This window comes from Saimiri boliviensis, chromosome 10 (assembly GCF_048565385.1).
Source record: "Saimiri boliviensis isolate mSaiBol1 chromosome 10, mSaiBol1.pri, whole genome shotgun sequence".
In the NCBI taxonomy this organism is placed as follows: Eukaryota; Metazoa; Chordata; class Mammalia; order Primates; family Cebidae; genus Saimiri; species Saimiri boliviensis.
In genome coordinates, this window is record NC_133458.1 from 38,225,231 (window position 1) to 38,249,240 (window position 24,010).

The 24,010-nt window shown below is 33.0% G+C and overlaps 1 protein-coding gene across 1 annotated transcript in view; it reads right to left on the reverse strand.

Moving 5' to 3' along the window:
* Nucleotides 1-24,010, reverse strand: part of ANKRD7 (ankyrin repeat domain 7) — a 1,180,453-nt gene that overhangs the window by 672,350 nt on the left and 484,093 nt on the right. Inside the window, exon 19 of the mRNA XM_010343808.3 lies at nucleotides 5,971-6,049. The gene's annotated coding sequence lies outside the window, so the exon portion shown is untranslated. The remainder of the gene's footprint in view (nucleotides 1-5,970; nucleotides 6,050-24,010) is intronic.

Consider the following 24,010-nt stretch of genomic DNA (forward strand, 5'->3'; position numbering starts at 1 on the left):
TTACATGCAGCCAAATAATAGCCGGATGTAGTAAATGAAAAACAAGACAAAGAACCCCTAGGAGAGCACATGAAATATAGTATTATAGAATATTAAATCTACTACAGATAGCCAGTAGCATTTAAGCAATATTAAAATAAAAAATTTGAAGCTAAAACTGGGAAACATTAATTTATTTCTTACTAATGCTTTCCTAAGGGACAGCTCCAAGACCCAATGGGGATTTATTTTTAAATAATATTACTTTTCCACTAAGTGACTTTGCTTCATCCAAATTATATAAGAAAGAATACTTGAAACAAAATAGTATTTTTGTGGAAATGGAAATCTTCACAAGGTCTTTCTGAAAATGTTCTAAACTGATACCATGATTTTAAAATGGTCTATGTATTAAAGCAATTTTAAGATATGATGTGAAGGCAAACACTTAGTGTACATTTTCTGAAATGAGTGACAGAAAGTTTCTAAGCTCATGTTGGCACTTCATGAATTCTGGAAATCCATTGTAATTGCAGAAGCCAAAAGTACAAATGAAATCTCTGTAAATTCAATATAAATAAAAGTACATCGCCTACAGTGTACAAGAGCAATTTACACCACCCAAATATTTTTTAAACATCTTGGCTTACTGAATTTATGAAGTCAATGCATTTATTTTGATAGGAGAGAATATCCTCATAGGGAGCCTAGAGAGAATTCTTTTATCATTGCATGTAAACGTAAATGTAGGTGATCTGTAAGATGATTTGTCGTATAAGCTTTTTCGCATATTTGAAGCTTTAACTCAAATCCCAACCCTATTTCCAAATAGTCTTCTTTGTTGTTGCAATAATATTAAGCTCTCTGAAAATATCATGAAATGTATTGATATTTATCTAAATTTCCATAGCATCTATGCTTCAACTTCTACTCACAGAACTTACTTTCTATATAGGCTTCGCAAGATCAAGCCTAAATTTACCATGATAAATTATTATTTTAAAAATCATCCTGATTATTAAAATTTGCAAATCTCTAGTCAAGGTTACTAACTTATTAGTGACAATTTAAGTTAAACATGAGGAAAGGCTGTTAAAGTGACATGTTTAATATTGTTATTTGCATTGTATATACACATTTATAAACCAACATATATAGTAGAAGAAATGATAGTTTCACTTTGCATTTCCATATTAATGAAATCTTTCAAATAAAACTTGCAGCACTTTTGTACTGTTAAATTCCCAATATTCATAATTTATAGTAACTTGATTCAGACTGCAAAAGTTCTATTTTATGTTATTCATGTTATGAATTCTGAGAAAACAAAATATAAAAGAAAAATTGCATGACTGTTTAGTGCATGAGACAGAATACATTATTTTAAGAATTTAGTTTGGTTTGTTCACAAACAGTACTCATTATAAGTGGTTGTTTTCTATTTGCTACATCAGAAGCAAATGAATTTTAAATGCGTAACATTTAGCATTTAGAATACTGCTTCCTATATGCTACATGTTCTTAAACAAAATTACCTTTCAAAGTACCTTAATTTGCATTATGTATATAATTGGTCAAATTTTGTTGCATACATATTTCAGTGACTCATCTTCCTGGTTCCCTGGTAGAACTCACAAGGAAATTTTTAAATGTATCAGTATCTGGTCACCAAAGATCCTAACTAAATCAGTATAAGGCTTGAGTCAGCATGGCTACTTTAAAAATAACTTCTAAGGTGATGCTAGTATACATGCAGGATTAAAAACTCTTGGAAACTGCAATAAATTGAATGTATCCATACTCCATGTAAACATTATTCATTTCTCAAAATTCTCACCATTAAACACAAACACAAAAATGAAAATAAAATTTTATTAGGAGCCTCATGCTTTAGTTATTCACTTTTAAATAAGCTATCTGTTATCAATTGTTTTTTTTTTTTTTTTTCCCATTGTTTCTGATACTTTTCTGGAATTTTGTCAGTTGCTGGTCCTGTTTCATGACTACCATTGACATCATATGTAATATATCCAGGTAAAAATTAAGATTTTTTTGGATGTACAAGATGCAACTTACTAATTTTGTCCATTGGTTACCAAACTCTTGATTTTTGTAATCAGCATGAATTATACCTGGTGACTTTTCTTTTAACTTAGCCTTAAAAATTAAAACAAAGGAATTTTTAAGCTACAAAACTCAGAATTACTATATTTGATGTAGTATATTACAAATTGGGACAAATATACATACAGAAACACTGACTTCTATATCATGGATTTCAATTTTCTGATACTGTGGATCTATTAAATGAATGAATATTGCTTCTTAATTATGACACCTCATTATTATTACCACTATTATAAAAATACAAATACATATATATTCAGTGCCCTTTGTATAGCACTTGTTTTTGTATGTAGAATATGAATTATTTAATTTATACAATAATCTTCTAAACAACTGTATACAAATTTATAATTATAAATAATTCAACATAAATGACATACCATTATCCTCATTTCTCAAAGATGAAGATTACATACAAAGAAGTCATAATTTGCCTAAGTCCAATCAGCTCATAAGAGATGGGACTGGAAATTGAAGCCCAACAACAGGATTCAAGTCTGAAACCTTTAGCCTGCAGACTGTTGTACTTTGTGCTTAATCTTTCTTAGCACTTTATGTTGTATTTCTAATAAAACTATAATATAAACAAGGAAACAGAATTAAAGAACTTAAGAAACTTTCCAAGGTAAAACAGCTAATAAAAGACAAAGCCTAGATTTCTGCCAACATATGAAAGACTCTAAATTCCACTGCACTTTCTACCCACCATGTGTACATTAGGTGATAAATATTCATTAAAATTGATTAAATATACTTTATAAGTTATAACTTTCTGAAAATAAAATCATTTTTTTAAAATGATTTATCGCCTTAGATATGCATATTTGTCTATTCTTTGATGTCACATGATTATGAATATGTCTTAAAAAAGAGTCTTGCAAGTTTAAAAATTAAGATAAAATTTGATGTAAAATATAAAGATATTAATTCATTCACTTTAAATCACAACATCCAGAAGTCAAATGTTTCTGATTAAAAGTAATGGCAAAAACTCCAATTACTTTTGCAACAATTTAATAAATGTCTTTCCTGAAACAAAAATGAAGGCTTAGCCTGGCATTGTGGCATGTAGTCCCAGCTATTTGGGAGGCTGAGGTGGGAGGATTGCTTGAATCTGGGAGGCAGAGGTTGCAGTCAGCCAAGATCATGCCACTGTACTCCAGCCTGGGTGACAGAGCAAGACCCTGTCTCAAAAAAATAAGACAGTGCAAGCTCATCTGAATTTCATACTAATGGTAAGATATTGTTTTGTAGACTTTGACATAAAACAATTTACAGCGGAAATAATTCTCTATTGTCTAGCATATCTATATACAAAAAGTTAAACTGTAGTGTTTAGGTGTGCATATGTGAAACTATAGTACATTAAGGTAATGATTACATTCCACTTTTCTTTTGAAATAAAACATTATCAACTCTTACTTAAATTGCATAACCTATTGTTATGGCATATTGAATTCACATCATTATAGAAGGATTCAACAAAACATAATGGGAATAGCATTTGGAAAAATGGTGCTACTTCCAATAAAAACACATGTCACATCAACCCAGAATATATTCTGATCACACAGTTACAATAATTGTTACAACATGTAACATTCTCATTTCTACAATGCTGCTTTTGCTATTAAGTTTACCTCCTACTCTGCTGGGATCTGCCCTAACTCAAATCTGTCTGATTAGCAAATGGCCCTTCCTTCCACCTAGTTGCTCAAGTCAGAAACCTAGGGTCATCCTTAACTCTCATGTCTTTCAGCTCACATCACATCAATCACCATATTTTGTTGACTTTATCTCATTTATACTTTTAATCTTTCCCCTTCTGCCATTTCAATGTTATTATCCTGGTATAGGCTACCACCTTCCTTTACCTGAATTAATGGGCAATCTCTTAAAGAGTACGTCTGCCTCAAAAGGCACTCTGTTATCATTTCTTTATTATGTAGCCAGAGTGAGCTGTCCTCAATCATTTTTATGTCTCCCCTCAATTCAAACCATTGATTTCTCACCATTGTCAAGATAATATTAAAAACATTAGCATAGCAGTGCTTTTCACATCTGTAGGTCTCAACTGTCGGTAGTGCCACTTCCCTAGACTAGATCTGGAAAAGTATAGGAGTATTTTTGCATCTCACAATGTCTAGTAGCAAAAGTGTCATCTACTTTGTAGAAGTCAAGGATGCTAATGATTCTGTTATGCATAGAACAATACAGTAAAATGAAGAATTATCAACTTGAAAAGCCAATAGTGCTACCATCAAGAAATAGCAAGGTCTTGATCATGATCACCTTCTCACTTCAGCTTTATTTCTTGGCATTTACCCTAAATAATCCTAATACACACACACACACACACACACACACACGCCAATCATACTATACACAATCATACACCATACACATAGCGATCCAGCTTTTTCAGACTGTTTTAGTTCTCTAAATATACCACAAGTATAGGTTTTCAATAACATCCTGTTTTTAGGACGACTGTATCATTTATTATCGGGACCATTTTCTTGACTATATCAGGATTAGAAAACTCCTCACCACTAATGGAGTCTCAGTACTCAACACAGTACTTTTCACTGAGTGAGAGCACTTAATAAATGTTTGTAAGTTGAAGAAACGAATTTATCCATTCATTTTGTGGGTCAGTTTTACCTTCTATTACTTAACAAAATATAGGAAATATCTTCCTAATTTTGGAAGTTATAAAAGTACCAATTATAGCCTCATTGGGTGTTTGACCAGGGCGAATCTATGAACATTAATGAACATTATCGGTTCATGTAGTTTTGATGCCTTCTTTGTAAATATGATCAGTTTTAGTTCAACAGGTTAGGTAATTGGTAATTAATTTTATTAGGTAGTTGGTAATTTAATTTTATATTTTTTCAAAAATAAGTTGACAAAAATTGAATATATTTGTCATATACATGATGTTCTAAAATATGTGTACATTACAGTTGAATGGCTAAATCAAAATAATTGATATATTCATTACCTCACATACTTATTTTTTATGGAGTGATCACTTAAAATCTGCCATTTTAGTCATTGTAACAAATTTAATTTCATATCTATGGCATTGTGATGAAACAGAAAATTGAGAAAATAAGTTCATTGTTAATGAACGAATTCCTTGTGTATTCCTTTTCAAAGCACTGAGGTCTGAGTCGACAAGAAACAGAGGGAAAACATATTGCCCCTGGCCTCACTGAGCTTAGATTAAACTGAGATTGTAAATATGTAGAATATTATAATTAAGGCCATAGCTTACATTAGGGTTTGCTCTTTTTATGGTAGCAGTCTGTAGGTTTTGATGAATAATGTCATATATGCACCATGGCCTACACGGTATAGTATCTTACAGCATAATTTCACCACCTTTACCACTCCCTGGGCTCTACCTATTCATCCCTTCCTCCATGCGCCTTAACCCTCGAAAACCACTGATCTTTTTATTGCCTCTGTAGTTTTCCAATTCCAGAACGTCATGTAATTGGAGTCAGACAGACTGGTTTATTTTATAATACGTGTTTAAGGATCCACTATGTCTTTTTGTGGCATGATACCTTATTTCCTTATATTGTTGAATAATATTCCATTGTACAGCTGTAACAATTTATCCATTCACCTATGGACGGATATCTTGAATGTTTCCAGTTTTGAACAATTATGAATAAATCTGCCTCGCCTGTGTAAAATAATTCCAAATAATTTTTGTAGCAAATCTTCCCTCAAATAAGTTGATCCTAACTCCTCACTTCTTAAGAGAAGACTATGCATAGTGATTTCCTTTTTAATAGTATAGTGTGGAAAAGGGAAATAAAAAGGAGTACAATATAAAATATGACATACCCTTATTGTTTTCCATTTTTCATTACAGTTGTCCAAAGCCTTTATATTCAGTATCCATGGCATTCCTTGGTGGTAGTTTCTGAGGTGAGGGGGGGAATGAAGAATTTGGTTATGATATGTAAGTTAAATGTGCTGCTGATTTCACTTGACAAATATTTAAATTTGTAGCTTTTATATGTTTATACATTTATATGAGAGTACATAAGCCACTTAGCTTTTCATTTGATTCCTAGCTATGAGATTTACTGACTTTCTACTGTCCTACTCATGAGTCTCTGTTTCATCTGTATCATTTTCTTCAGCCTTTTAGTTTGTTGTGCTTTTTATAATGCCATACCGCATACTTAATTCATTAATTTTTGTATCACTTTTTAAGTTATAATCTTGTTCCTTTTTGGTCAATTTTTATGTCATATATTCTGCTATTTTTATATCCTCTATTCCAAAATATTTTATTAAATAATACTGATTATGTGGTGATGTGAACTTTTCATTTTCTATTTTGTTGTTTCTTTTTAATTAATCATAAAATGTACTTTAAGAATTGAGCTTGTCGTTTTTCAGTGTACATGTAGAAAGTGGGTACACTGATATGGTTTGGCTGTGTCCCCACCTAAGTATCATCTTCAGTTGTAGTTCCCATAATCCACACAACTTGTGAGAGGGACCTAGTGGGAGGTAATTCAATCATGAGGGCAATTACCCCCATGCTGTTGTTCTAATGATAGTGAGTAAGTTCTTGTGAGTTCTCATTAGATCTGATGGTTTTGTTAAGTGGCTTTTCACCCTTTTGCTTGACACTTCTCCTTGTTTCAGCCATGTGGAGAAGGACATATTTGCTTCCCCTTCTGCCATAATTGTAAGTTTCCTGAGGCCTCCTCAGTCATGCTGAACTGTGAGTCAATTAAACCTCTTTCCTTCATAACTTACCCAGTCTCGAGTATGTCTTTATTACCAGTATGAGAATGCACTGCTACATACATTCTCTATACTCAGGGTAGAGACTCAGTGTATACAAATAGTTCTACCACTTTAATTATTTTATTAAATCTTTTCTTCCCCAAACCTTCTTGTTCTTGATCTTTGCATAATTCCCTTTTCCAGGAAAATAGCAAAATGGCTATCAGCACCTGGAATTGATGGAGCAACCAACCACGGGACATTAAGTGCCCATGGAGCTAGAATAGCTCATCTTGGGCTGTGACCAAAACAGCTCAACATAGGCTGCGCTTTATCAGAAATACCATGTCATATGTTCAAGTGCGAACAACAGAAATCCATTTATCCTAAGATGAACATGATATATCTGAAATAAAACACTAGAAAGACAAAAGATCACAAAAATACAAAATAATCAGGTAGCCCTCCCCCACAACGCATCATTTACTGTCATTGTACTCTGCCTCAGTTCACAGGTATGCTCAAATGATGGGTCTCTTTCTTTCTGTGAAACTAGGGGAAAAGGGTTCATGTTGTTTCATGAATGGGTCATCTCAGCATGATGGTGCAAGCTGGAAAGAGATGATAACTTCACATCTGCCCCATTTGGAGTTTCCCTAGAAGTGTTGAAGCCAAATCCTCCCAAAGCAGGGCAGCTGTTAAAATTCTCATGGGAGGGATTAAGCTCCAATTCCTGGAGAAAGCATGATTCAATTGTGTATGGATATATTTTAAAACTGCTGGCCGGGCACAGTGGCTCAAGCCTGTAATCCCAGCACTTTGGGAGGCCGAGGCGGGTGGATCACAAAGTCGAGAGATCGAGACCAACCTGGTCAACATGGTGAAACCCCGTCTCTACTAAACATACAAAAAATTAGCTGGGCATGGTGGCGTGTGCCTATAATCCCAGCTACTCAGGAGGCTGAGGCAGGAGAATTGCCTGAACCCAGGAGGCGGAGGTTGCGGTGAGCCGAGATGGCGCCATTGCACTCCAGCCTGGGTAACAAGAGCGAAACTCCGTCTCAGAAAAAAAAAAAAACAAAAAAAAAACAAAAAAACTGCTACCATAAATAATCACTATTTGGGAAAAAATATTTTGAGGCTATGCATATATCCTGTTTCTCTTTAAGGAATCTACCACTAATTCTAACATTCATCAGTGAATATTGCCAGCAATAAATATTACTGTAATATTATAATGGTGATTTTCTATATTCCTTATTACTTCTATACTTTTATTAATTGGAATCATTTTGTAATGTACAATGTTCCCTCCTTCCATGTATTTATTCATTCAATCATTTATATCTCTATACATTAAGTATTTATTTTATTTGGGATTTTTCAATCAATAGTCTCAGTTTTTATATTGGTGCTCAAATTTGTCTGACTTTGATGATTGGAGCTGTTTATCTTTCACTCCTGAGTTCATTTGATAGGCTTTCTAGGTTTTTTTGTTTTGGTTTTGTTTGTTTATTGTTCCTTTTTCTTTCTGGCAACACAAAATGCTCTAACTCATTTTACACTTTTTTTCAGCACCAAGTCTGGATGCAGATATTTCTTCAAAAAAGCTCTAGCTTCTTTGATTGGAGAAATGTATTTTGAAATGAAGATTTAGTTGCCAGGTATGACCCTAGCTATGAAGGTGACAGTTTTGAGGTCCTCTTAGCTGAGAATTAGGGCATATATACAAGCATACTAATCCATTTAAACACACTTATTTATACTTGCTACTTAGTTCTCTATCTGGAATGTATTAACAGAAATATGAATTCACACTATTTCTGACTCCATTCCAGCAACACAGAGTTCACTGTAGCATTCACCTCTCTATATTTCTGAGACACCTGGCTCTCATTATTTACAATACATTTATGTTTATTACCCAAGAAGAATATAGGTAAAGTAGTTTCAGAATTGCAAATCAATACCCTTGTGAGACATAAATTTATGAAAGTACAGTGTTTTTTACAGTTATTTTTAATTTTAGTCTTAGATTATTCAGTCAAAACACAGTTTTACAAAGCTTTTTTAGTGCCTTCCTTATCAGATCCTTCACATTTTTTATAATTAATTTTTTAATGAGCAAATTTATCCTATTTAAGACATAGACTACAATGTTAAGAACCTTATAAGAGAAACATCTTAAATAACAGGATTAAAAATGAAAAAATAGTAGAACAAACTCATAAACTGTGACCAAAAGAACCCTGTCTCTATCCTAATATCAGAGAAAAACTAGACTTCAAGGCAAGAAATTGTGCCAGAAATAAATTTTTGTTATGGCAAAGATTAGTAACATGAAGATAAAATTATAAATTGTTATGTACCTAAAAGGATAATTTTATAAGTTATTTTTATTTTTTATTTTTTTTTCTTTTTTCATTATTATAATTTAAGTTCTGGAGTACATGTGCAGAACATGCAGGTTTGTTACATAGATATACATGTGCCATGGTGGTTTGCTGCATCCATCCCCCCATCATCTACATTAGGTATTTCTCCTAATGTTGGCCCTCCCCAATCCCCCCACCCACTGCTATCCCTACGTTAGGCCCCCTAGGCCCCAACAGGCCCTGGTGTGTGATGTTCCCCTCCCTGTGTCCATGTGTTCTCATTGTTCAATACCCACTTATGAGTGAGAACATGTGGAGTTTGGTTTTCTGTTCTTGTGTCAGTTTGCTGAGAATGATGGTTTTCAGATTCATCCATGTCCATGCAAAGGACATAAACTCAACCTTTGTTATGGCTGCATAGTATTTCTTGGTGTATATGTGCCACATTTTCTTTATCCAGTTTTTCATTGATGGGTATTTGGGTTGTGCCACAATAAACATAAATGCCACAATAAACATATGCGTGCATGTGTCTTTATAATTGAAAGTTTTATAACATTCAATTATATAGACAATTATATAAATTCAATGTTATATACTTTGGGTATATACACAGCAATGGGATTGCTGGGTCAAATGGTATTTATGGTCCTAAATCCTTGAGGAATTGCCACACTGTCTTCCACAATGGTTGAACTAATTTACACTCCCACCAACAGTGTAAATGTAATCCTATTTCTCCACATCCTCTCCAGCGTCTGTTGTCTCCAGATTTTTTAATGAATTCTAACTGTCATGAGATGGTATCTCTGTGTGGTTTTGATTTGCATTTCTCTAATGACCAGTGATGATGAGCATTTTTCTTTTTTTTTTTTCTTTTCTTTTCTTTTTTTTTTTTTTGGTGTAAAGATACATATATATATTTAGCATTAGCCAGCTGGACTCAGTTTAGATGATACCAATTTTGTTGGCAACATCCAAAGCATCGTAATCAGGAGCCACTTGAACATATGCCTTCTTCTCTCCAGCAGGCCAAATCAGGGTGTTGACCTTGGCCACATCAATGTCATAGAGCTTCTTCACAGCCTGTTTGATCTGGTGCTTGTTGGCTTTAACATCCACAATGAACACAAGTGTGTTGTATTCTATCTTCTTCATGGCAGACTCAGTGGTCCCCGGAAACTTGATGACAGCATAGTGGTCAAGTTTGTTTCTCCTGGGGGCGCTCTTCCAAGGATATTTGGGCTACCTCTGGAGTTGCAGTGTCTTGGGCCGGCAGAAGGTGGGTGACGTGCGGATCTTCTCGTTTTGTGGCTGTGGACACCTTTCAACATTGCCTTCTTGGCCTTTAAAGCCTTTGCTTTGGCTTTGGCTTTAGGAGGGGCAGTGTCTTCACTTTCAGTGTCATCCTGTGAAAAGGATGAGCATTTTTCATATGTTCGTTGGCCTCATACATGTCTTCTTTTGAAAAGGGTCTGTTCATGTCCTTCACTCACTTTTGAATAGGTTTGTTTTTTTTTTTTTCTTTCCTGTAAATCTGTTTTAGTTCTTTGAAGATTCTTACATTAGCCCTTTGTCAGATGGGTAGATTGAAAAAAAATTTCCCATTCTGTTGGTTGCCGGTTCACTTTAATGATTGTTTCTTTTGCTGTACAGAAGCTCTGGAGTTTAATTAGATCCCATTTGTCTATTTTGGCTTTCATTGCCAATGCTTTTGGTGTTTTAGTCATGAAGTCCTTACCTATGCCTATGTCCTTAGTGATTTTGCCTAGGTTTTCTTCTAGGGTTTTAATGGTGTTAGGTCTTATGTTTAAGTCTTTAAACCACCTGGAGTTAATTTTAGTGTAAGGTGTCAGGAAGGGGTCCAGTTTCTGTTTCCTGCACATGGCTAGCCAGTTATTCCAAAACCATTTATTAAACAGGGAATCCTTTCCACATTGCTTGTTTTTGTCAGGTTTGTCAAAGATCAGATGGTTGTAGATGTGTGGCATCACCTCCAAGGCCTCTGCTCTGTTCCATTGGTCTATATCTCTGTTTTGCTACCAGAATCATTCTGTTTTGATTACTGTAGACTTGTAGTATACTTTGAAGTCAAGTAACGTTATGCCTCCAGCTTGGTTCTTTTTGCTTAGGATTGTCTTGGCTATGCAGGCTGTCTTTTGGTTCCATATGAAGTTTAAGGTGTTCTTTTCCAGTTCTGTGAAGAGGGTTATAGGTAGTGTGATGGGGTTAGCATTGAATTCATAAATTACTTTGGGCAGTATGGCCATTTTCACAATATTGATTCTTCCTCACCATGGCATGGAATGTTTTCCCATCTATTTGTGTCCTCTCTTATTTCCCTGAGTAGTGGTTTGTACTTCTCCTTTAAGAGGTCATTCACATCCTTTGTTAGTTGTATTTCTAGGTATTTCATTCTCTTTGTAGCAATTGTGAATGGGAGTTCACTCATGACTTGGCTCTATGTTTGTCTGTTATTGGTGTATAGGAATGCTTGTGATTTTTGCATATTGATTTTGTATCCTGAGACTTCGCCGAAGTTGCTTATCAGCTTAAGGAGATTTTGGGCTGAGATGATGTGGCCTTCTAAATAGACAATCATGTCATCTGCAAATAGAGACAATTTGACTTCCTTTTTTACTCATTGAGTACCCTTTATTTCTTTTTCTTGCCTCATTGCGCTGGCCAGAACTTCCAATACTATGTTGAATAGAAGTGGTAAGAGAGGGCCTCCTTGTCCTTTGCTGGTTTTCAAAGGGAATGTTTCTAGGTTTTGTCCATTCAATATGATATTGGCTGTGGATTTGTTGTAAATAGATTTTATTTTTTTGAGATATGTTTCATCAATACCTAGTTCAGAGTTTTTACCATAAAGGGCTGTTGAATTTTGTCAAAGGCCTTTTCTGCGTCTATTGAGACAATCATGTGCTTTTTGTCTTTGGTTCTGTTTATGTGGTGAATTACATTTATAGATTTGCATATATTGAACCAGCCTTGCATCCCATGGTTGAAGCCAAACTGATCATCACAGATAAGCTTTTTGATGTGCTGTTGGATTTGGTTTGCCAATATTTTATTGAAGATTTTCACATCAATGTTCATCATGTATATTGGCCTGAAATTTTCTTTTTTAGTTGTGTCTCTCCCAGGTTTTCGTATCAGGATGACGTTGGTCTCACAAAATGAGTTAGGGAAGATTCCCTCTTTTTGTATTGCTTGAAAGAGTTTCAGAAGGAATGGTACCTGCTCCTCTTTGTACCTCTGGTAGAATTCAGATGTGAACCCATCTGGGCCTGGACTTTTTTTGTTTGGTAGGCTTGTAATTGCTTCCTAAACTTCAGACCTTGTTATTGGTCTATTCAGAGATTCAACTTCTTTGTGGTTTAGTCTTGGGAGGATGTAAGTGTCCAGGAATTTATCCATTTCTTCTAGATTTGCTGGTTTATTTGCACAGAGGTGTTTGTAGTAATCTCTGATGGTAGTTTTTATTTCTGTGGAATCGGTGATGATATCCCCTTTATCATTTTTATTACATTTATTAAATTATTCTCTCTCTTCATTTTTATTTGTCTGGCTAGCAGTCAATCTATTTTGTTAATCTTTTCAAAAAGCAGCTCCTGGATTCACTGATGTTTTTGAAAGATTGTTTTGTGTCTCTATCTCCTTTAGTTCTATTCTCATATTCATTATTTCTTGTCTTTTGCTAGCTTTTGAGTTTGTTTGATCTTGTTCCTCTAGTTCTTTTAATCACGACATTAGGGTGTCAATTTTAGAGCTTTCCTCGCTTTTCAGGTGGGCATTTAGTGATATAAATTTCCCTCTACACACTGATTTAAATGTGTCCTGGAGATTTTGGTGCATTGTGTCTTTGTTCTCATTGGTTTTGAAGAACAGCTTTATTTCTGCCTTCATTTCATTATTTATCCAGTAGTCATTCAGGAGCAGGTTGTTCAGTTTCTAATTGCTGAGATATTTCACCACTACTAGGTTTGCTTTACAAGAGCTCCTGAAGGAAGCACTAAACATGGAAAGGAACAAACAGTACCAGCCACTGCAAAAGCATACCAAATTGTAAAGGTCATTGACACTGTGAAGAAGCTGCGTCAACTAATGGGCAAAACAACCAACTAGCATCAAAATGGCAGAATAAAATCCACAAGTAACAATATTAACCTTAAATGTAAATGGGCTAAATGCCCCAATTAAAAGACACACATTGGCAAATTGTATAAAGAGTAGAGACCCATTGGTGTGTCATATTCAGGAGACCCATCTCATGTTCAAAGACACACATAGGCAGAAAATAAAGGGATAGAGAAATATTTACCAAGCAAATAGAGAACAAAAAAAAAAAAAAAGAAAAAAAGAAAGTAAAAGCAGAAGCTGAAATCCTAGTATCTGATCAAACAGACTTTAAACCAACAAAGATCAAAAGAGACAAAGAAAGGCATTACATATTGGTAATGGGATCAATGCAACAAGAAGAGCTAACTATCCTAAATACATATGCACCCAATACTGAAGCACCCAGATACATAAAGCAAGTTCTTAATGACCTACAAAGAGGCTTTAGTCCCACACAATAATAGTGGGAGACTTTAACACTCCACTGTCAATATTAGACAGATCAACAAGACAGAAAATTAACAAGGAAATCCAGGAGTTGAACTCAGATCTGGACCAAGTGGACCTAACAGACATCTACAGAACTCACCACCCCAAATTTGCAGAATATACGTTCTCAGCACTGCATGTACTCTAAAATTGACCATATAATTGGAAATCATTCTTCAGCAAATACAGAAGAACAGAAATCACAACAAACAGTCTCTCAGACCACAGTGCAATCAAATTAGAACTCAGGATTAAGAAACTCACTCAAATAGTCACCTTTAATATTCAAATACAGTCGTTACAGTCTACATTTCATCTTGGATTTTAACATTCTGGTTGATTTTTTAAAAGTGTTGATAGCAAAATTTACTTTTGCAGTTTATATTACTGTTTTGACAAATGCATAGAACTGTGCATCCACTACCATAGTATCATATACAGCAGTTCCATCACACCAAAAACTTCCTGTTTTGGTCCTTTCTTCTTCTTGTTTTTGTAAGCTCTGCTTCTGATTCATTGTACTTACTATTTTTATTTAACATACTATATATTACTTTGCCACAGAATCTATTTGCCCTTGGGCTGTTTTCAGTTTTTTATTTATTTCTGTAATTTGGTGGGAGTAGGGTGTGCAGGAGGATACAATTTTCCTGAATTACGCCATTTCTTATTTTATCCCTTCTTGCTGTCTTCCAACCACTTACCTGAATTTCTGCATATAAATTCCTTTACCCTCTTCCAGAGAGATGACTGTTTCACTAGCTAATTTTTAATTAATAGGGGAAACTTTCTTTTACTTCTTACCTGCAGATATATTCCTGGTTCTTTTCTTTTGCTAGTAAAAATGTTTTTATTTTTTATCTTCTTTCTTTTACTACCTTTATAGAAATGCTGAGTTAGTTCTTTTAAATTATTCATTACTGAAAGAATTTGGTTTATCTGTTCAACTTCCCTACATAATATTTCTCTGCTATTGACGGTCCAGTGCAGTTTGATGTTAGGGACTCAAAGAACCTCTTTTTTGTCAGAAGCCACAAAAGCAAATTGCTTCTTGCAAATATTATATGTGTAATGTTTAGTGAAATCTCACTGTCACTTGTCCTATGAAATAAACTGGGTTGCAGTGGCTTCTGCTACTTCACTGCATTGCTGAAGTCCTTCAGTCTATGTTCCTTACCTTCAAAAAGTACATTTCTGTTTTATTTGATATCTATTTTCATATCATTTTCTTATTGTCTTAGGGCCATTAATTAATTATAGGATTCAATGTCTTCATATATGTATGGTAAGTTCTGGGATACATGTGCAGAACATGAAGGGTTTTTTTTGTTTGTTTGTTTGTTTGTTTTTATGTAGGTATACTCATACCTACATAAAAAAGGTGGTTTGCTGCACCCATCAACCAGTCATCTACATTAGGGATTTATCCTAATGCTATCCCTCCCCCAGCCCTCCACCCCACAACTGGCCCCAGTTTGTGATATTCCCTCCCTGTGTCCATGTGTTCTCATTGTTCAACTCCCACTAATGAATGGGAACGTGCAGTGCTAGATTTTCTGTTCCTGTGTTAGTGTGCTAAGAATGATGCTTTCCAGCTTCATCCATGTCCCTGAAAAGGATATGAACTCATCCTTTTTTAAGGCTACATATTATTCCATGGTGTGTATGTTCCACATGTCTTTTATCTACTCTACCACTGATAGCAAAGACTTGGGTTGGTTCCAAGTCTTTGCTGTTGTGAATAGTGCTGCAATAAACATATGTGTGCATGTGTCTATCAGCACTTTGTGAGCCCCACTCTCGCTGATTCAACATCTGAAATATTTTCTATTTTCCAAGTTTCCCACACACAACTCCTCAGTAAACTTGGCAGACCATAATTTTACAAAAATAAAGCTTGAATCCTATTTTCTATTTTTCATGTTACTGCTGAGTAACATGAACAAATAAATACTGAGTTGATGAGTATCTGGGTTATTTCACTATTTGACTAGTATAAATAATGTTGATATGAATATTAACACAATTTTTTGTGAATGCTTTTAGTTCTCTAAGGCATACAATCTAGGTGGGGAATTTTAAGATTATATGTCAATTCTGTGTTTAATTTTTTAGAGGAAGTACCAAACTATTTTCTAAGGTGGCCACATCATTTTACATTTCTACCAGCTATGTATGATGGTGTTAATTTCTACACAGCCTCAAAATGTTTACTATAGTCCCAGCTACTTGGGAGGCTGAGGCAGAAGAATCGCTTGAACCCAGGAGGTGGAGGTTGCAGTGAGAGGAGATCATTCCACTGCACTCCAGCCTGGGCGACAGAGTGAGACTCGGTCTCAAAAAATAAAAAAGTGTTTACTACAGTCTCATGTTTATCTTAGCCATCCTACTGGGTGCAAAATTATAATTTATTATCCTTTAAATTTACATTTTCTAAATAAATGATGTCAGTCATCTTTCCATATTCTTTTTATCCACTTGAATATCTGTTGTAGAGACATGGCTTTTCAAATACCTTGTCCATTTTTAATTAAGCAACTTTTAAAAAAATTGGTGAATAGTAGGATTCATTACTTATTTTGGGTACTTGTTATTTATTGGATGTATAATTCACCAATACTTTATACAGTTCTTTGTGTGTTTTGAGTCATGCCTTTGATGTTGCCCATAGAAGCATAAATACTTTTAATTTTGATTGAATTCAATTTATCTATTTTTAAAATTTTATTTCTTGCAATTTTGGTATTACATTTAGGAAACCATTGCAAATCCAATTTACACTTATGTTTTCTTCTAAAATTTTTACTTTCATGCCTTAAATATAGGCCTTTGAAACATTTTCATTTAATTTTGTGTATTGTAGTGAGACGGAGGTCAAACTTCATTTTTTTTTCATTTGTATACTTAGTTATCCTAGTAGCATTTGTTGAAAAGTCTATTCTGTCATTAACAAATTATTTTGACATCCTTGACAAAAAATAAATGACAAAATAATAACGGTTTGTTTTTGGAGTATAAATTCTTTTCCTTAATCTATATGTATATCCCTATTGCAGTAACACATTGTCTTGATTACTGTACCTTTGTAGTAAGTTTTAAAATCAGGAAATGTGAATGCTCTAGATGTGTTCCTGCTTTGCAAGTTTGTTTTGGATGTTCTGGATCACTTACATTTCTATATGAATTTGGCAATAGCTTGTCAATTTCTACACAGAAGCAAGTTGGCATTTTGATAAACATCATACTTCATATAGAGATCAATTTGGCAGTATTAGTGTAACAATATTGTCATCTAATCTATGAAACTGTAATATCTTTCCATTTACTTAGGTCTTCGATGCATTTATTTTCTTTTTAAGTATTTTATTCTTTTGGGAACCATTACAAATAAATTTTTCTCTTACTTTTGTTTTTTGATTGTTTATTGATAGTGCATAAAGTACAATTGAAGTTTTCATATAGATCTTGTATTATATAACTTTGCTGAAATTCTATACTGGTTCTAATAGCTTATATTTTTATAGATTTCATAGGATCTTATATTATTTATAAGATATGAAATTTTAGCCAAATAAATTCATTATTCAAAACTATTCATGTCTCCTTATTTCTCTTTTTCTAATTCGATATGATCTGTCTCCCCATCCATTAATCTACTTAAGCTACACTAGCTATGAAGTTCCTGGTATAAAACACAGTATCCCCACTTTAGAGGCTTTATTTTATCAGTTCTTTCTACCCAGAGTGTTCTTTCTTGAGGTATCTTCATTGATAATTCATATTTTTTCCAGTCTATGCTCAGATCTCACCTCCTCAATGAGAAAAATGGTACTATTCTATTTAATATTGCATACTACTACTACTTCACTTTTTCCCTCAACTTTGACAATCCCATTTTTCTCTTTCTGCTTTATGCTTTTTTCTCTTTGCATAAATCTTACCATCTTCCTAAACAATGCATAATGTAATTATATATGATGTTTAATCTTTATAGTGTATCTCTTTCAGCTAGAACATAAAGTACATAAGAAAAGAAATCTTTGTGTCTTTGTCCATTGATGTATGCCATTTAGCATAATGGTGAATATATACTAATAATGAAAATGAACTTATGATGAACAAATGCAAACCTCTCAATTTTATCGTTCAAAGCCCACAATATCTACCCCATTCTACTTATATGAGATAAGAAGATGTGGGGTATGGGATAATATCCAATGGTTCAAAAGGGTGATGTCTCTGATCCAACCAGGGAAGCTCTGAATGTTCACTCGAAAGTGACTTCAATCCTTCTTGATCTTATTTCTATCTCAAGGACTTCTTTCACTGATATCCATACATTCTAAGACACAGCATCTCAAATTGCCTACCTAGTCATATTAGTCTAAATTAAGTAAAATTTCTTCTACAAAATCATTACACATTTTTAAATTACACTACAGTGATTTCACCAGTCTTTAAACTTTTAGAACAATTAATTTCATAAATGAGTTTTTAAAAGTCATTTAACTATTCTTTGAAAATATAATTCAAATTACTGGAAACTACTTTTAATAATGGAGATTACTACTAATTTTTAATTTATATTTTAACTACATTTAGCATACAGATAAAATAAAAGGAAAATTCTTTTTTATTACATTATCATCCTAATGAGTGTGAAGTTTTGAGCTATATTGAAAAAATTCTGAAGAGAACTTATTTATCAAATATGTGAGTATTCATTGAATTTAATTTTGCAACTTCAGCTTTCTAGGTAATTATCAATCATTTATATTTACTCATGACTTGGGAATTATTAATAATGTTCCATAACATTTCACTACCAATGACATGAATTTTGTAGTAGCCATCAAAATAAGTTAAATGACTTAAATATTATGTTCATGCCAAAATGTAAACAGATTAAAGATAATATTGTGCTAAATAAAATACATGATTATAACAAAAGATTTATATTTTACAAATAAGTAAATAAAATTCACCTGTAATTTGTCCACTCAAACTTGCCCATTCTTAGCATTTTATTATCTATGCATCTTGATTTGGTTTATGTGAGGCCATGCTTAACATACTGCGTTACAACTCACTTTTTTAACCATAAAATTGTTTCATCTTTTCAGCCTTTACATTTTGAGCATCTTTATATTTCATTAGTAATTTTCCAGACAGTTGCATTAAACACCTTAAGTTGCATACCTTTTTATACTTGCATTTTGTCAACTACCATATTTTTAAAATTCAAATAGCTGGAGATGTAGATAACCATTTTAATTATTTTTTAAAAAGTATAAACAGGATTGACATAAAATATTTGCAAATCAATTGTTTTCATAGCTTTACCAAAAAATAAAAAAAATGAGGAGGAGATTAAATGGTTCAAAAACACCTAAGGTTTTGAAATCTATTGCTAAATTTCTATTGAAAAATATCTAATCAACTTATCTTCTTATAAACGTTGTGTAGAAATGTCTTATTATAAATAATCTTTAATCAGTGTAATCAGTGTTACTTTAATTTTACTCTTTATTAAGATGAATAATTAAGAACACTACATATTGACCTAAATTCTGTCTTCTGTGTATTCAGGCTACCTTTACAAAAACATAAGTTTTGGCCCTGTTTTCCTTTTGGCTACTTTACGATTGTGTTTATTTTCATTCTTATTAGAAGTCATTAAGAAATGTATAAGCCACAAAATTATTTTTTCAAAATTATAATCAGATTTAGGATTTATAATGTATGTCCTAAACATTTTTGAGCAAAAACAATGCTACCCTAGAATTTCATATTTGACAGGTTGTTTTGTCCTTGGTTCTTTTATATTTGTTGCATGGTTTTTAAATAGAATTTGCCCATTCATTCAACAAAAGAAGCTTTCTTTGAGTTTGACAACATGGTGGTGATGGGGTGGGGACAAAATTAAGTAAATAAAAATACAGACCCTGCTCTCAAAGTATTTGAAAACTTTGGAGAGCTTAGCATAAAGAGTCTTAATCCAAGAAGAAGTGCTCAGTGTTCCCAGAAAGATGTGAAGGCAGAGTCCAGGAGAACGCTGACAGATACAATTACTGTTGTCTCAGGGAGCAGATAAATGGGCATTCTGTAGGACTTTAAATGTTGAATGGGATTACACTATATTTTCCAAGAAAATAAATGTTTGTAAATGTTTAAAATAATACGAAGAAAAATAAATTTCTATGGACAAGTAACACTGCCTTAAATTTTCATAGATAGTTAAAATTTCAGAGCTGCAGGAATGACAAGAAGTATATAATCTTCTACCATTTCAGGAAGTAAAGGCAATATTTGGGAAGATGTGGCAAGTTTTACAAAAAAAAAAAAAAAAAAAAAAACCCAGTTATGCGTAGCCATTTACAATCCTCCAAGTGTCAACAGATTTGTCCTGAGCTGCTATTTAAGGCGTGAAGAGCTTGATATTGAGCAAAAGTATTTAGACTTAATAATCTGTGTCAAATTAATGGAATTTTTGACTGAATTAAAGAAACAACCTCATTAGATGATTCTGCCAGAAAAATTTTGCCTTAAGTATAACTGCATTTTCTATTTATATTTGGCATTTAAATCATAATATATTTCTCAGAAATACTTGTTTGTTAAACAGCACTTTCTACTAAAAGTAGAGAGCTTGGGGTTTAGCTCTTATTTTGATAATAATTAATTGTATAAACTTAGGAAACTCCTTTGACCCTTCTGGATATTGACTTTTCTGACTGGTTAACATAGGAGATTCCATCCAGTGATCTCCAATTCCCTTCCAACTTGTCTTACATTAACATTTTTCCTTCTAGAAAAAGTTAGTTGTATTATAAATCTTAAAATTGAATTTTACTTGACAGACAGTCTATGAAATAGGCTGTTGGAAGCACAAGTGCCCAGTTGTATCATCAATAATTAGTTGCTTCACTGAAAATACATTACTTTTTATAAAACTGTATCCTCTTCCTTCAGAGATGACTACATTTCTCAGGGTAGCTGCCTTTTCTATTTAATGCATTGTTAAAACTCAAGCAAGTATAAAGGGCTTTTTTATTGTAAAAATACTTTATTCAGCTTTAGAACACAGCTACAGAATATAGTACAGACTTATTCTATGTTGAACACAGGTGGGCTGGAAGATGAAACATACTTTACCGTACAAATAAAGAAAGTTGCAACATGTATGGCTATAATTACAAGGCATAATTATAAGATAAATTGAATCTCTAGTCATTGAATCCATTCATCTCGTTTTGAGTGGGAAATAACAGTTTTCCTGGAGATGTTACTTTAGCTAAGCAAGAGATTGGCTGTATAATAACACACACTTGTTATTTTGTATGACTAGGCCTATTTTCACGTTACTTTTCAAAAATGCTGATTTTTTTCTTCATTCACGAGATATTATTCTTTTTAAACTTTCAGCTCAAGGCTAAAATCTTGTCTGGAGCATGAGAAATAGGTGACTCTTTCTGCAGATCTAATGCTTGCCTCAGCAGCTTTTCCAAGAACCCAGTGGCAGAATCGAATTATCAGAGGTCATGAAGAGGCTGCTTTTGGCAGTGTGCATCAAACTGGAGGCCCATCACCAAGGCAGTCATAATTATTATCAATGTTACATATGCAGCCAGTGGTGCCAAGAGGGTTCAAGAATGACTGGCCCACCTATATCCAACCTGTAGATACCTGCCAGTTCACAGACTTTGAGGTCTCACTACACACTAGCCTGTGAAAATAGTCAATTCCAGCAATTTATTTAACTTTGAAAGCATCATTGGCAGACGCTCTCCATTTTATTTCAAGTAGTTTCTGATTTTAAGCTCATTTTCTTCTGATGAAATACACATATACACACATTTTCTATTGAGTGGTCTTCATTGTAATTCAAAAAAGGTATGTTTCTTGAACAACATGAGTGTTTGTATTGTGATTTTATTAAATGGTTCATCAATATTTTATGACAACTAGATTTTTACTTGAAATATCCATGTGGGTTTGAAATACTGTCTCACTCACTGCGCTTTGAAAGCTCATCCCCGAACATCTTTATACATATTCAGTAAGACAGTTTTTGCTCTAAAAAAAACAAATACAGCAAGACATAGATTGATCTATATATCTAAATTCTAAATATAAAAATGTAATAGAATATGTGCACTGAAAATTACATTTGAACATTTTTCGTATCATTTAATGCTGTACAGCAATAAAAAATGCCTTTAAAAGTAAATAATTTTAAGTTTTTTAACAACAAAATAGTTATTTGTTTTTATGACATAACTCAACAAAACCAGTATATTTTGGAATTCACTGAAAAAGATGGTAAAGAGGCATAAAATGAAAACATATTTCTGGTATGGTTGACTAAGGACATATATAAAACTTTGAGCCCAGAGATATTTTCATTTTAATTAAATGTTATTTAAGTAGTTGACTCATTTTATATGCTTTCTATTTTTATTTGTAACTACTCTAGAACACCTTAGACCAGTGCATTTTGCAAGTCACTGTCATCTGTTTAAACAGACTTCGTCAATTCCATTTGTACAAAATGTTAATATACTTTAAGCATGTCTCTTGTATAGGGCTAGCTTTTTGTTCAAGATTAATACCAGCAATTACTATGTTTGAATGCTATGGAACTTAGACCTAAGTAGGAAGACTGGGACTAATAAAATTCAGAGTTGCTAGCAGCTTATACCACTGTCTGGAGTGTCTACAAAATATGCTTATGTAGGAAGACATCAGAGGGAGATAGCATAAATATTAATGTAAAACACTAAAATGTAGAATAAATAAAAGGAAGCAGACAGTTCTGAGTGTGCTAGTGGTATCTCTTTCTTAACAATATAATTAATAATTGCCCCCTAATCTAATGTTTAGTTCTATTATCACAAAACCAAACAAGAGTCTTATATAAAAATAAAATTCCCCCATTAGCAGAATTGGTCCAGTAATGATCACTAATTATCTATAATAAGCCTCTGTGATCTTACTTTATATTCAGAAATAGATGTACAAATACTCAAATCATGCAAATTAGCCCTCATATTGTTTGTAACCTCTTGTTAACTCATAGATTTGAGAGATATTTAATAAAGACCTTAGTGGGCTTCTTAGAATATAACTAACACTAATATTTAGTTGTTAGATAGGTTAAAGATTCAAATGCTTTATATTAAGATTAATTTGGCATAATTATTACAGTGATTAATTTAGATATATAATTTTAAAAAGAGTTGTCTAATTATACCAGTCTCAATTTGAAAAATGAGCATATTTATTTGTGGACAGCATGGTCCTCCTATAATAAAATACTAAATATTTGGTCATTCTAATCTAGATTTAATTTGAAACCTTTTTTCATTAACTGTAATTATCCATGCTATCAATTATTTGCAAAATTAACAACACTTTCTTTTCATGTAAAATTATTAATGACAAGGAGTATTGACATTCATCATATTTTAATAGAGTCATCAGTATCAGTATATCTCATTGTGATGATCCCATCTACATCTTATCTCAATTTCTGATTCATACGGTTATTTTGATTATTCACAAATACAATCAAGACACAGTTTTTAGAAGAGCTAGCAGTGACAAAGCTAAAGAGCAATTATGTATGTTTCACTGAAAATAATTTCTTGGTTACATTGGGAAAAGCAATGATCTATTCACAGAATTCCCACTGTAATTAAATTTAAAAATTATTAAAATTACCCATATATTTGCATTATTTTTCAATGTTCTTTGTTGATAATCCCACAGTGTTACAGGTCTCATTAAAAATTTGACTTCACTTTTATTGACAGGCTGTCTAGGAAGTAGAAATGAGAAAACTAAACATACAGCTTTTCAATAACATGAATGCAATTAATTGAACTGTAATAACAAATACACTTGTGTATGTGTGTGTATAAGCTTTGTTCTTCTTCAAGAATCTTTTAGTTTTCTTTACATATTTTAGAATCAGATTCTCAGTTTCTGCTAAAATATCTGCCTGGTTTTCTACAAAAATTTCATTGTCACTTGTATTACTCAGAGTTCTCTAGAGAAACACAACAAACATGCAGTTATGTGAGAGGAAATTTATCAGCGGAATGGGCTCACATGAATATGAAAGCTGAGAGTTCCACAGTAAGGCACCT